Consider the following 14,741-nt stretch of genomic DNA (forward strand, 5'->3'; position numbering starts at 1 on the left):
AATAAATAGAATAAAAGTTTTTGATCAGTAATGCTCAAATATGCAAAACAGCAAAGTTGAAACAAAGCCTCAAGAAAGCCTGTGAAAAATGGCCCACGTATGAAAGTTATCTGAAAAAAATAAAAAAATAAAAATTAAAAAAAAAAGAGAGAGAAGACAGGTTTTCTGCTGTATACTAAGGGACAGTTTTCTGAATAGAAAAACCTTCCAAAATATCTGGATGTTATTATTTTCACACGTTCATTTCGGTGAGTTTTGTCTCATTTTCAGAGGCAACTATTGATCTCTCACTCCAACATTATTGATAACAACCGCTTTGAGAGGAATGGGGGGTGGTAAGTCTTCCCCCTCCTTCCTTCCCTCCAAATTCCCTTTGTTCTTGAATTTGTAATTCCCACTTTCCTTTCAAGAGCAAAGTCACTCGTGTGGGTTTGTGCGCTGTGCAAGTGCTGCTGTAACAGGAAGAAAGTTCTGCCAATAAACAAAGAATGTCAAGTTTCGCAAAATTCCTCCAATCTCTTCACTGTCCCAAATTACTGGGATGATTTTAAAAGAAAAGTATGTGCGCTGAGCAGTCAATGCAAAGCACTCATTAGACAAACCAGAGGAGCCTGGCAGGGGTTTTTTTCCTGAAGTTGAGCAAAAGAACAAGGGCCTCCTCAGGCTTCAGTCCCTCCCCCTGTTAAGTCTTTGCAAGAGGATCCCACCTGTCCCTTAATCCTGTCAGCTGAGGAGCATGTGCTCTTAAGCCCAATTACTTTCCATGTTCTTTCACATTAAACATAGCAAAAGAAATTGTCAGATCACTGAAGGCAAAAATTCGGTTCAGCTATATTAGCTGAACACCATTTTGAATGGGTATGAATTTGAGAACTCAGGGAAGTGACTTGAGCACCATCCGCAGAAACTCCAAGGCAAGTCTGAGGGCCAAGGTAGGGGTAGGAACACTGAAATTTGCTGATTATTGGAGGGCCCACTTGCCTCCCAGATCTCCCTGGCAGACAGGCAAGGGGGGAGGCAGGGAGATTAACCTCAAAGCAAGTGCTTGGAAAATACATGCACACATGTGATGGCCTTTGGAGAGGACAGGAAGAGGGGGGCGGTCCTGGTAATCTATGCCCTTACGAGCCAACTTTTGCACAATAGGAAGCACACACAGACTCTAGAGCTAAATATACCAGACAAACTCCTTTCTTTACTTCCCTAACTGTAAATTGCTTCAGCGTGTTAATTTGGTGCAACACATAAACGAACCAGATGGCTAAATGACATTCCCATGTTATCATCACGGGAGACAGTTGCTTTTGCAGCTTGCACTTTCAGTGAAAGCAAATTCCAGCTTCTAACACAACCTTACAAAATTGCCCGCATTTGAGGAGCGACCTTCTTGGGAGAAGATCTTGGTGCTCACACTGGCACAGAATTCCTTCAAACAAAAAAGCTGAGCTTAGGGCAAGACCAAAACGAGCCAGAAGTGTTTGGAAGAAGCCCTTTAAGTAGCAGGTAAGCATGTGAGAGAGATGTAGTGAGTAGCAAATTAAAAAGTACTATAAGCAATACAAGAAAAGGAGTTAACTTTTGAGAATAATTGCATTGAGGTGTGAAAGCTAAAGCTTAGGGGAAATTAAACTTTCTAAAGATTTAAATGGAACACTAGAAAAACTTGACAGCTTCAGGCTGTCATCTAAAAATACCAATTGCTGTATAAGAAGCTATTTAGCACAACTATCTTCTGTTCCTTGAAGAAACAGAGGCGACTGTAGGCCAAGTAGTAGAGACACTAAACAAGCACTAGATGCATGGGAAGCATCACTACAACACCACATTTGTTGCCCCCACCTGTGCTGTTACTTTCTGGGGCACCAAGACATACAGGAGCAGCAACCCAGCTACACGGCAGCATCACAGGGACTCGGCACAGGTCGGCCCTGCAGATTGTGTCAGGGCCTGATTCCTTCTGACAGGCAGGAGCAACACTGCATCTCCTGTCCCTGCACAGTCCAAGCCTCACTTTAAACATCATAGTAATATTTTAGACATAACAAAATCAAAATTCTTCCAGTTACATTTACTTTATCTAAATACCTTTGCTACTCAAAAGAAGTTCACTTGATAAGGAGTGACGCAGGCCTACTTATCAAATTTATCAGGCATTCAAATGGGCCTTGCAAGTCAATCACTGTTGATCTCTTGGCCCATGGAAAATTAAAATGCTCATTCACATTAGTTACCCAGCTCTAATTGCACTGCATTTAAAAAAAAAAAAAAAAATCAACAACATGTTCCTGCAAAGAGGACAGGAAGTGTTTACTGCTCAGCAGGTGAGTATAACAGCTCCGAGTAGTCTGAGCTACGGAGTACATAAAAATCTAATATACCTGTTTTTACATAGCTAGCTAATCACTAGTGTTTGCAACAACTTTTTCTTTCAGGAAAGAGTAAACTTTCTATGCCCGAGAACGCATAGGTTAGCTTACAAACCCTGTTATTGCTATTTTTTTTTCCTGCTCAATACATTCACTCCATCAAAAGTCTACCTAGAAGACTGGATTTGAGATATGAAAGATGCAGAGATAACTTTCAGTTTAAAAAAAAAAAAAAGGCAGCTCAATAGTTATATAGAAAAAACCAAACAGTCAAAGCATTGGTTACACATTTAAAGCTGTGTTGACCGGTGGGAGGATGAGGCGGTCATTAGTACAAATACAAAGCAAGATTCAAACTCACATTTCTAAAGTGCTTCTACAGATTGGTAACAAGACACAATCATATACAGGAGAAATTTAAGACAAGTGCTAATTTAGTTTGGAGAGCTGTAATTATACACAGACAAGCGTTAGTGGGTAATTTCATTACCCTTAGTTGAGTCTTCCAGACTACTTATCCTTCTGGCTTTGGCATATTTACTTGCATCTAATACTGTACTCCCCACAAATTCAAAGCAATTAGTGTTTTGTCAATTATTTTGCTTAGCACAAAAAGACATTAAGGTGATCCATGGCTCAGGGCATTACTCCTATATAGAAAGCGCTACTTTACTGCTACTGTTATTTCCTGTTTGCACTTTCCAAATTTTTAAGGATATCTGTTTCAAGGATCACAGATTCATCATTTAGCTGCTATAAGGTTAGACCTCATTATGGGAAGGCTTCCTATCCTACAGCTGGCTTGTGAACAAGATGACTTACCAATGCGTAACATCCTCAGATAGATTAAGATATTACATGACTTACAGGTGGTGGATCAACTCAGAAGTCAAAGCCTTCATGGCTGACATCTTTAACTGGGAGCCAAGTGTACATTGAACCCCATCCTCTCCTCTCCCAGACGCTGCAGTCCCCATGCAACACCCTGGCACAGGAGAGGGCCGGGAGCGACAAGGACACCACGTGTGCCAGGGCAGCCATTCCTGCCTTCTCCCCAGAGCTGGCAGCAAGCCAGGAGAGCATCTCCGGGCTAGCACAGTCCAACGGAGCTCAGACACATGCCAGACACGGAGGAGACCGACTGTTGAGTTCATTGCCACGCACAACCCTTCCAAAAGGTTCACGCAAAACACTAAGAAGGAAATTCAATGAGATGCAGAAATTCTGTTTGCCTAGGTACCATATGCTCAGAGAGAGTAATGGAACAGAGTGGCAGCATGGGGCTATATCCATACTAAGGCTTAATATTAGTTTTGGTACTTGCTTTGAAAGTGTTGGCCAATGGCCAGTCCCAGACAGATTTTCTTCTGGCGATGGTTTTCTAAAAGGCAAGTGAATACTGGCAGCATCTTCAGAGTGCATCACGTGATCCAGCTGATTAATTTAAGGCTTTTCTGCATCCTGCAGTACAGATCAGTCAAATCAGTTGATGACTTGGGAAAAGGTCTTGCTCTTGCTGCACCAAAAGATGCTCCTCTCGGCAGTTTATCTGCTTCTGTTCCAGGGAGGCCCTCAGGACCAGACACACGGAAACACTTGGAAGCTGCACGGCACAATACTCTGCATTGCAGCTGCTCAGAGCCTGCAAGAACTCGGGACCCCAGGCTAAGCCCAGCAGATCCTTACAGGACTTAGTTACTCCAGGAAAGGATTCCCAGAGCTGAGTGCAGTCAGACAGCTGCATCTGTGGCTTGGCTAGTTTGTTACAACCAGTGCTTAATATCTGCCTCTTTCATCCATTCAGTTTACAGTCCCAAGAACAGACATGGTATTAGACTCTTATCGAATAGCTAAGCTGGTTCAAAATCCCCTCATTAGTCACCCCTAGTGCAGAAGGGTGCTTCAAGCAAAACAAGAGTCCAGCTCTGACTTATATGCTTGCCTCTTGACCCAGTGCCCAGTTGCTGCCTTCCAAGAGAAGGTCTTAAGAAATATGACTCCGAGTCTGTGTCACTGTAGAAAGATGAAGCCGGGTTTCCCAGGCACCAGACAAGGGCTTTTGCAATTTAATACAGTTACATTAAGAGGAAGCCACATCACCCTCCTCCAGCAAAAGTGTTTTGTAGGAGGCCGAGACTGAAAGCACGCTCTGAGAATGCCTAGAACCCCGATTCTTGCTGCGAGATAGGAGGGAAATATCCTCTAAACAAACCCCGGCTGCATTTGGCTGCCAATTTGCTCAGCATTAAGGAAACAGACATTTCCAAGTACATCAAGAAGTAAACCCTCAGTGACTAGAAACAGGCTGAAAAGATGTTTGCTTTGCAACGTTTGATTACAGCTGTTTGAAGCAGTGCCTCAAATTATTAGAGCAAAGAATTCAATTTTCCTTCTACTTCCTTTATTCGGTTTAAGTAAATTGCTGTGAAAGGTAGATTCCTTTCATACATCTAAGTAACTGAAACAAAAATAGAAGCTTCCAATAAGGCTGGTGAGATAAAGGAAAGCCACACACGCAAGGAAAGCTATAAATGCACAAAAAATGGCAAATAATCCAGATTACAATTGGATAGATCCATATATGAGTCACAAAGCATTTTTGACTATACTTTCAGCAAATACACAAAGCATTTCCAAAATGCCAGTTATATTCTGTAGCCTTCAAACAAAATTAAATACTCTAGTGCCCTACTCTGCAAAGTTTACATTTACTTAGGACTAAGCATGCATGTTAGTGCTTACAGCTACTATTTGTGCAAATACTGAAACAACTGCAAAGCTTGAAGTGACATTTTACAAATCCAGAATGAAACAGACAAATTTTAAGTTTCTGGCTGTTCATACTTAACATATACGTGTTGTCTAAGTCAGTTTCTCCTAACTTCACAAAAGACTACTTGTCTATACAGCAAATGGGATAAACTAGATGTTTTGGTCCAACTTCATTCAAGATTTCTGGGCATTAGAGACTTTTTCGACTGCCAACAGGCAGTGAGAAATGCAGAATCCCGAGGTTAAGGCAAGGAAGCTATCCAGGAAGTCACCTTTTAAGTAGAGGTAAACTGTTAAACAAAGAGCTTTAAGTGTATTCTAAGGAGATAAATCTGAAGATGACCTAGGAAAAACAGTACAGGGGCCTTCCACATAACTCATGCTGTTACAATATATTTGGCTATGTTGCATAACCCACAAATGACATACAATTTTGCATATTTTGCAAACAGTAGATTTGTCAATAAACATTTGAAATCATGTAAGGGATCCTACATATATAAGAAAGCTACAGTGCTCTTGCTGCTCAGTGGAAGTTCAGGCATGCAGCTATGTAACTCCAGCTCACCTGTAATAAAATATATTCTTTGCTCAGATTTCACTTCAATCAATAAACAAAAAAGCAGGAAAAAATTACTCACTCTCTCTAAAGCTGACAAGCCCTGCTGCCCTCTCCAAAACATTAATCTGTTCTCAAGATTCACGAAGCTGTGTTGTGTATAACTAGGTGTGGCAGAAAAGGAAAGAGGAAGAGGATGAATAGTTGGGTACTGACAGTTGAAATGGGGAAACTCTCAGCGCACCAAGAGCAATCAGGAACCTCCTCTAAAGAGCCGCAAGCCACAGCAAGAGTCAGAAGCAGAAAGCAAGACGATCTGTCTATTCAGCGAGTATTTCCCATTTAACTTCCCACACGTAGGCAGAGGGGACTGCCCTACCAGCCACACATGGCAGAAGGTGCACACTACCAAACATCAGCAGTTCTGTACATTCAGGATAACTGCAAGTCTATCAGAACCATAGAATCATTAAGGTTGGAAAGGACCTCTAGAGATCATCTAGTCCATCACTCAATTCTAATTCCCAAAAGGAGAGGCTGGGGGAGATAAGAGACACCTCTTTTGACAATTAATTTATCTTTTTATAAACAGTGCGTAAAGCAGTCTTCTGTTCCCAAATTATTATGTCAGAAAGATGCACACATTTCCACAATTTTTAGGTGCAGTGCCCATCAGCAGCTATGGCATTTATATTGCCATTACACTTATGCTGGTTTAGGAGGGGGCGGAAATCAAAGAATAAGTTAATCATAAATCATCATGATTCAACACTAGTTGAGTGATCCAGCGTCTATGCTGCATATGCCAGAAAAGCTTGAGCAGGATAAAGAAGAGTGAAGAAGAGGTCACAAAACTTCTACTGTTTGCCACTTGTTAGAAGGCTTTTTGGTGGTGGGTCCTCTCTAAAGAGCTCTGCCATTATAGCATGGGTCAAGCTAGGAGAGCAGCACCAAGGTGCACATTTGGGTAGCACTGTTTTCTAATTTGAGGGCCTTCCAAACAAGAGGAGAAAACAACTGTTCATGTCATTCAGAACGAGTACAGACAGTGCAGTTCAGATGCCACAGATACAGCCAGCATGTTTCAGTCATCCAAAAAAAAATCAACCAGTTGATAACGCAGGAGGAGTGTGGTGCCAGGGTAGGAGGGAAAAGAGTTATGGGGCTGCCCCTTTCAGCACAAGTACAGGATTAAGAGTTCAGACACAACATTAAACCACTTGCTCAAAACCCTTGTCCACCCTTTCAGGTGGACAAACCATGCAATTACATCAACGACAGCCGATTTAACAACAGCTCTTGTTCATTCTGCAATATCAAAAACATCCAGTGAACTGCAATATCAGAAACAGCCAGCATTTCAAAGTCCTATCCCTAATCATCTGATTCCACTCCAGCACAGGCTTGCTCTATAAATTACTCTAAAAAGAAAAAATACTTTTTTTTCCTCCTCTCTCCGTAGGATAAAAATTAATAATAAAAAACACACAGAAAGCAAGCAGTGTGGTGCATAAAGTAGCTATGCACAGTCTGCTATTTCTGGGGGGTCCACAAAACTAGAGTTCTTAGTTGAAATAAAAACAAGGGATTGAATCAACAGGTAAAATTCACCTTACAATACCAGAATCCAAAAAATTATAGTTAAGTACCCAATTAGCTGACGTATTTCCATTTCTTTGCCTATGTACTTTTGAAGGAAAGAGTGGGAAATACCACAACTACAAGTTCTGTGTGTAACAGAAGGGAAAACTCAAGGGAAAAATTCTCGTATCTCTTCCACACATCTTAAAGATAGCAGAAAAGAGTAACAAAAGCTAAGCATTTTCTGCTTAATTTTAGAAATATTCAAAAACATAAATATAATTAAAAATCAAGAGGATATACATACATTTAGTGGAAATCCAGGTATATCTGAAACAGAACTGCTGCTGCAGTCATCTGTGCAGCTTCTACATAAAGGAAATAATAGGAACTATTATAATTAAGTAACAAATCTCTTAGATCCTAGATTTCTCTTTGAGGTGGAGGGGGTCCCCCTTTACAGGCTGTTTTGCTGGATCAGACCTGCAGATGTATAATGCAAAGAAGTAACACTACACTACACCACATTTTCCTTCTCCTAGCAGGAGGTTATCCCAAGTACAGAACAAAACTGAAGGGAGGACAAGAGAATTAAAGTCTTTGTGTCTTGGATATTTTCTATAGCATGTATAAGTTTCTTTTTGCTCTCTGAGGAAAGAAACAAACAAAAGAACAAAAAGTGAGACTGAATTAAATATTGACTTTATTTTTTATTTTTTAAAGAGTCTTAATATTCAAATTCAGAAGTGAGGCACTGAAGATTTTGGGAACAGCTTCCTTCTACCTCTTCCATGAATGCTGCCTTTTGAACAGAAACAGATGGAATAAATCTCAGAAGTGTGAAAAATTACTTAGGAGCTCCTCTAATTGGATAACCTTATAACAAGCTTGCGTTTGACAGATCTTTGCTTCCAAGAACACTTTGCATTTTTTCCACTTCCATCCCTCTCCATTCCAACATGAGGATTTATAGACCTCGCAAGTCTGGGCACATGACAGTATATCTAGTATCACCCTTTACTGCCTTAATAAAAAGGCCAACTCTTACTAAGAAAGAATTGTCCCCAGTAAGCCTAGAGCCTGAAGGGCCAAAACTTTCACAGGACTTCCACACAGTGGATGATTTCTACTAATACATGTAAACATTAAACAAATCCACAATATGAAATTCAGAGATTATTACAAGTAACCTTTTCCAGTTTTGCCAGATCAGGACAGTCATTCATCTGAAGTTCTGACAAGTGCACTAGAACTCTACTCCTTAAGTTTCTATCACAAACCATAACACGTGAAAAGCAGACCCTGGCATCAACAGAAAAAAACACCGATTACGAGAGGCTGTACCCAACACCTCTACTTCCTTTAAAAACTTTCTGCCTAATTTTAGTACTAACACTATTTGAGTAGTAATGTAGATCGTGTGTTGAACATCAGTTCAGCACTGAAGAGAACTACATAACGGATACAGCATGAAGATTTTGAAAGAAACCACTTTGCAGTAACTCACCTATTAGCAACAAAACAGTGGAAGACCATATCAGCCATCTGTTTTCTACTAAAAATAGTCCAAACTGATCTGATACTCTGACGAGAAACAAGCCACCCCAACCCAAAAATTGAGGGACAGCAGGGCACACATCTCACCACCGCTAGACATTCCTCTCCTCGCACGCAGGGCTGCTTTTCTGCTCACCTGAACTTCATTAGTTTGTCCTCCCTTTGAGGGGGCACATTTATTACACCTGCCATTCGTTCACAAGCCTGTGTGAATACAGATAGGGAGGCATAGGGTAAAGCAGGAGTTTTACACAGCTAACTTTAATGACAACTTGGGGATTGATCGAAGTCCCACGTGCAGCCTGCCCTCCAAGCCCACACTGCAGATCAAGCGGAGGGCTGAGAGAAGGTAACTGCTAACGCAGCACCACTCGCCAGCCACAACCTCACTTCTGAAGAGCCCTGTGACTAACAGGGAAAGCTTTCGGAAGAGACATTTATTGAGCTACCCGAGTAATTCTGGGCACTCAAAAGCAGCTATCTGGATGGCTTTTCCTACCCTACCCAGGCATGATAAAATTAATCTCCTCTATAAAGAGGTGGGAAACCTCCTCTCGAGTGCTAAGGCCTAGCAAGAAGAGGATAAGAGCTCAAGTCGCGGCCTATTCATCTGCACCCCCTCTGAGGGGAGGTCACCCACTGTGCACTGTTTGCTGCAATCGAAAACAAGCGCCACAAAGAAACCCAACAATAGAAACGGACCTAAGAGGGGAAGAAAACTGAACTAAAGGGTGATCTAGGCATGAGGGATAAACCAGGTGCAGTGCTGAAAGCTTTTGTACAGCTATCAAACCCATCAGAAGCCTTGGAGTTTTGCAACTGAAAAGGCTTCAATAAAAAACACAACGCAAACGTAGGTTCCACTTTGAGGCTGCCTAGCAGTTGCTTCTGCTAAAAAGAAGACTTTTTAAAGTCTAAGTTTAATCCCTTCTGCTGTATTTTATGAGCTAGCATTTTCTGGAACTAACTTGCAAATGGAGGAACTTTCAGAAATGCCAAAGCCTGGAGTAAAAGCCAAGGAGCTTTTTCTGAAGTCATTAATGGTATATAAAATGCAACAGCAAAAAGTCACTGCTACTCTTTCCACAACACGCATTACCCCACTATTTTTAACATGAGCTCCCAGCCTCATGCCGGAAGTCATCCCACAGTAAGTTAGAAAATTAGCAAAGAATTTCGAGAAAAGGAGTCTTCAGCCTCTCTGTTCATGAGGACATACCCAGGATCACTCTGTCAAGTCAGCTGTTAGAAAGAAACTCAAATCACAGTTTTTTTTTGTTTTTTTTTTTTCCCCTTTTTTTTCTTTTTTCTTTAAACAGAAATATGGGGGCAGGCACAGAAGGAATGAGCTTTCAAAATGGGCTTCCTCAGAATACACTGTCATATGCATTAAGGAAAAATACATAAAAACTAAACGTGGCTAGGACCAATGCTCACCACATATTCAAGACGGACAGAATATATACAAGCAAAACGCAACATGGCACCACGTAGCGGTGAATAAATGAGCTCCAATAAAAATATAGCCATTAGCTTGATGCTTGTACTAAGCAGCAGGCTTCACAAGCAAAAAGAGATCAATACTGTGCTGCGCTGCTGTGAGTTATGACACGACTCAATATGTAAGTACTAACTTGGTACTTTGGGGGTCTACCTAACATAGAAGCCAGGTAATGCAGTGAGTATCAAACAGTACAAGCCGCTGTTTAAATATATGTAGATGTACCTTTATGCTCAGATATATATATGTAGTGCACAATTCATACCCATACAGAGCTTGTGTTTACATGCACAGGATTTTACTTCACCTACTTCTCATTAAAATTCAGTCTCTTTCAGTAACAGAGCAACTGACAGGATGAAGTAGGTGATGCGTTGGGAAAGAGCAAAGAATACTTTAGTATTGGCTATTCCACAGAACGCTCAGGAGATCTGAGGCAGCTACATTTCCTTGAGTCAGTCTGAAGTAACAGGTTTTATTTATGCCCTCATATACTGCTGATGCAAGCCTCAGTTTTGCTCAGCAGCAATTCTTCTTCGCACCTGATATCTTACTCATCTATTCTTGTTCAATTGCTATCCAACTATAACATTGTCCCTGTGGGATAACAACCTTCTTTCTAAGGTAGCGATTGCTGTTTTGAGTGTGGTCTTACTTCATTATGAAGCATCATTGTGTCGGCTACATATATCAAAGGCATCCCCAAAACAAAAGTAGAGAGAAACAAACATTCTGTAGTAGTTTAAAGCACCGTATAGTCCAGACTATGACTGTTGGCCACTTTTACTGATTACTGAGGCTGTTCTCATCTCATTCTTTTTACACAGAAGCTCATTGTTATGTAGCATGTTAAGCAGGCTCATCCTTTGCAAATGCATAAAGCAGGTTCCTTGCCTCAGCAGGCCAGAAGACAGGGAGAAGGATGAAGCAAGTGACCAGTGAAGTGAGGCACTATATGAGGTATCAAGACACATACGTATTAAGGCAACTGCATCATTTGCCTTTTTCCTCATCTTTCCCATTCTTCCTTCAAATCATCCCTAACTCCTCACTGCAACCATGCACTGAAGCGTCTACTTTTATTCGTTGGCCCTTTCACTTCAAGGCTGATGGATAACATTTGAGATCAACAGCTTATCTGTAGATATCCAGTGTCTCAAGCCTCAGAGCTTGATTCTATGGAGCAAACCCAAGTGAACTTTTCTAGATATTTTAGTCCCAGAACAGTTTGTTTCATCTGAAATGGAGGCAAGGATAAGAAACAAGAGTTACTCATCAGCCTCAGAGTGAGTAAAGTAACCCGTCAGAAGTTCAAGTATTTCTTTCTTCTGAAAGAGCTTATTTGTTCTGAATAAACCAGGTATAGTTGACTTTGGCTTCCAATTTTTAGGCCAGTCATGACAACTATACAAAGTTAGAGCCATCAGATCAAAAACAGAACAAAAATATCCCACCATGCACCCACCATACTTTATTTTTGTTTCATTTTCTTTATATGGGAGAAAATGGACCAAAATATTGGCCCTTATCACACAAACTGGAATGGGGAGTCAGAGTGGCAATACTTAGCATAGCCATCCTCCTCCTTTGCACAGGCTAACGACTCAAGAGCTATTTCTAGACTAACAAGTAAATCTGACCTGTCAAAATTCCTCAAGTTGTGACGCACAAAACCACATTAATAGCTGAGCTGCAGCCTAAATGCCACTTTACCATATTCTTGCTGAAGACTTCTGTTAAACTAGGATAGAGAGCAGAATTACACAAGCAGCAGTATTTATAAGGTAAGGCCACCAGAAATGAGGCCTTGTAGTCTTAGCTCACAAGGAGTTTAGAATACCTCAGTACACAATATTTCAGCTCAGCTGTGCCTTCAGGAGAGACATAATCTAGTCTGCCCTCTTTTACTATATTGTCTAGTTTCAAAGAACTTGGCATAAAGATCATGTGAAAATATCTGACATTTATTTTTAATTAACCAACAGATTTAAAACCGGGTGGAGGAAGAGAAAAAAGGAAGCAAGTCCAGCAAAGGAATTTTATGGGAGGAGAGAAGGAAGAAGAGTCTAAGAAAAATCAGTGAAATATAGATGCTAAAAAATGCCTAAAGCAGAGAAGCTTTAGAGTCACCAGGCAACATTTGAAAGCAAGTATTTCTTTAATATTTAATTCTCGGTACTCAATGTATACTTTTTAGTTCAAAGCAATTTTAAAAGGTGGATTAGAAAACACAGACCACTAGGAACTTCATTTACCATCTAGCATAGGAAAAAAATGATAAGGAACATCATTAGGCAGCAGTGTGTCCTCATAGCGAAGGCCAGTGGAATCCTGGGGTGCATTAAGAAGAGCGTCTCCAGCAGGTCGAGGGAGGTGATCCTGCCCCTCTACTCAGCCCTGGGGAGGCCACATCTGGAGTACTGTGTCCAGTTCTGGGCTCCACAGTACAAGAGGGATGTGGAGCTGCTGGAGAGAGTCCAGTGCAGGGCTACGAGGATGATCAGGGGCCTGGAACATCTGCCCTATGAGGAGAGGCTGAGGGAGCTGGGCCTGTTCAGCCTGGAGAAGAGAAGGCTGAGAGGGGACCTGATCAGTGTATATAAGTACCTCAAGGGAGGCAGTGCAGAGGATGGTGCTGGCCTCTCTTCACTGGTGGCCACCGATAGAACTAGAGGAAACGGCCACAAACTGAAGCATCAAAAGTTCCACAGGAATTTAAGGAAAAATTTCTTAACAGTGAGGGTGACAGAGCACTGGAACAGGCTGCCCAGAGAGGTTATGGAGTCTCCTTCTCTGGAGATCTTCAAAACCCACTTGGACACAGTCCTGTGCCACGTGCTCTAGATGACCCTGCGTGTGCAGGGGGGTTGGACTAGATGATCTCTAGAGGTCCCTTCCAACCTTGAGCATTCTGTGATTCTGTGAACAGGTGACTTAATCTTTATCACTGTCTCTAAAATACATGTCATTCTGCTGCTGGATATTATTCATATGTTGAGACTAAAATTGGAAAATAAAACGCTACAGAAAATTCTGAAAGAAAGCTAAAATGCCCATAATTTACAGAAGTGCTAAAAATCCTTTTTTTTTTTTTTTTTTTTTTTTGGACATAGAAGGGTAGGGGGAGAAGGTTGGCAAGCAGCAGTTAGCATGGCCTATCTGTCCATGGGGGTCACCTTTTCTAGCTACCGAATGTCACTTTTTGGAAGGTAGGTATTTGATATTCTCTCCAGACCCCAGCAACATTACTTGGTGTCTCTACTCTTCTTAAGGATATATCCTTAAGAAACTAGAGTTGGTTTCCTTGATCCCCAAGCTGATCACATACTACAATCAAGCTGCGGCACAAACAGAAGCAAATTATAGTGGTAGTTTTTAACAGCACTTTTGAAACTACTTCTTGTACACAGTAACATCAAAAAAGATGTTCTGAGCTTCCCTATTCCACAAGGGCTTCCCCATTCCTTGCCCAAAACTTAGACCACTTGCAATACAAAACTGAGTTACCACCAGCAGTAGCTGGACCTGAATATACTGCATTTCTTAAGATAAGAAGGCCAAATTTGGTTCCAAAACAGTGACAATCATCCCATCCTTTTATCTTGTACTACTGCTCAAGCCATGAATCCAGCCAATTTTATCGTTTCTTGTGTTTATGACCTCTTTAGCAGCAACATAAGGCAACACTAAAAAAAGCCATCGGTCACAAAGCCAGTGTTGGCCATCTGCTGCGATGGCCCCTGCCTAGGAACGATGCTGAGATCACAGAAAGCTACTCCCCAACCTGTTCACATGAGGCAAGAAGGTCCCCAGCTGCAGAAACTGGAACACATCTTCAGCCAACTTCAATGGGCACAAGAAAGTTTAAGTTGTGGAAAGAATACTCCACCAAAACAGCACTACTGGGTTTCCTGCCGTATCAGCTGCTTTCCAAAGTGCCAAGGGAGCTCTCGCAGCCGTAGCTACCTCAAGTGACAGTGGGCACATTCCTAAAGCCAGCTGTGCAAGCTGCCCTGGGCACATGCGGGAACACACACGCAGGAACTTCTTGAACTGCAAGATCGTACTTAAGTAGATGTAAGCCAGAAGAGTATGGAATATTTGTTACCATTCACAACTTACAAAAGAAGCAATAGGTTTTTGTTTAGGAAATCCTTCTTTATAAGGGAGTTAGTCTTTAATCAGGCTTAAAGCTTAAATGCTTTCCAGATATAATCACAAGAATGACTTTCGCAATGAGTCAAAAAAAAAAAGGGGGGGAAAAAAAGGACAAGTTAGAGAATCAGCTTGGCTCCCTGCCTAGTCACAGGAAGACTGAAGCTGCATGCACAGGTCTATTGATTAGTTTCAGACATGGGGAAAAACAGCAGCAATTATGAAATCAGCTTCAGGCAAAGAAAAACTT

At 41.4% G+C, this 14,741-nt stretch overlaps 1 protein-coding gene across 1 annotated transcript in view; it reads right to left on the reverse strand.

Moving 5' to 3' along the window:
- Positions 1-14,741, reverse strand: part of GALNT2 (polypeptide N-acetylgalactosaminyltransferase 2) — an 88,659-nt gene that overhangs the window by 41,175 nt on the left and 32,743 nt on the right. The gene's annotated exons all lie outside the window — the stretch shown is intronic.

Source organism: Tinamus guttatus, unplaced genomic scaffold (genome assembly GCF_059628265.1).
Source record: "Tinamus guttatus ecotype Peru unplaced genomic scaffold, ASM5962826v1 Tinamus_guttatus_pri_ptg000601l, whole genome shotgun sequence".
Taxonomy (NCBI): Eukaryota; Metazoa; Chordata; class Aves; order Tinamiformes; family Tinamidae; genus Tinamus; species Tinamus guttatus.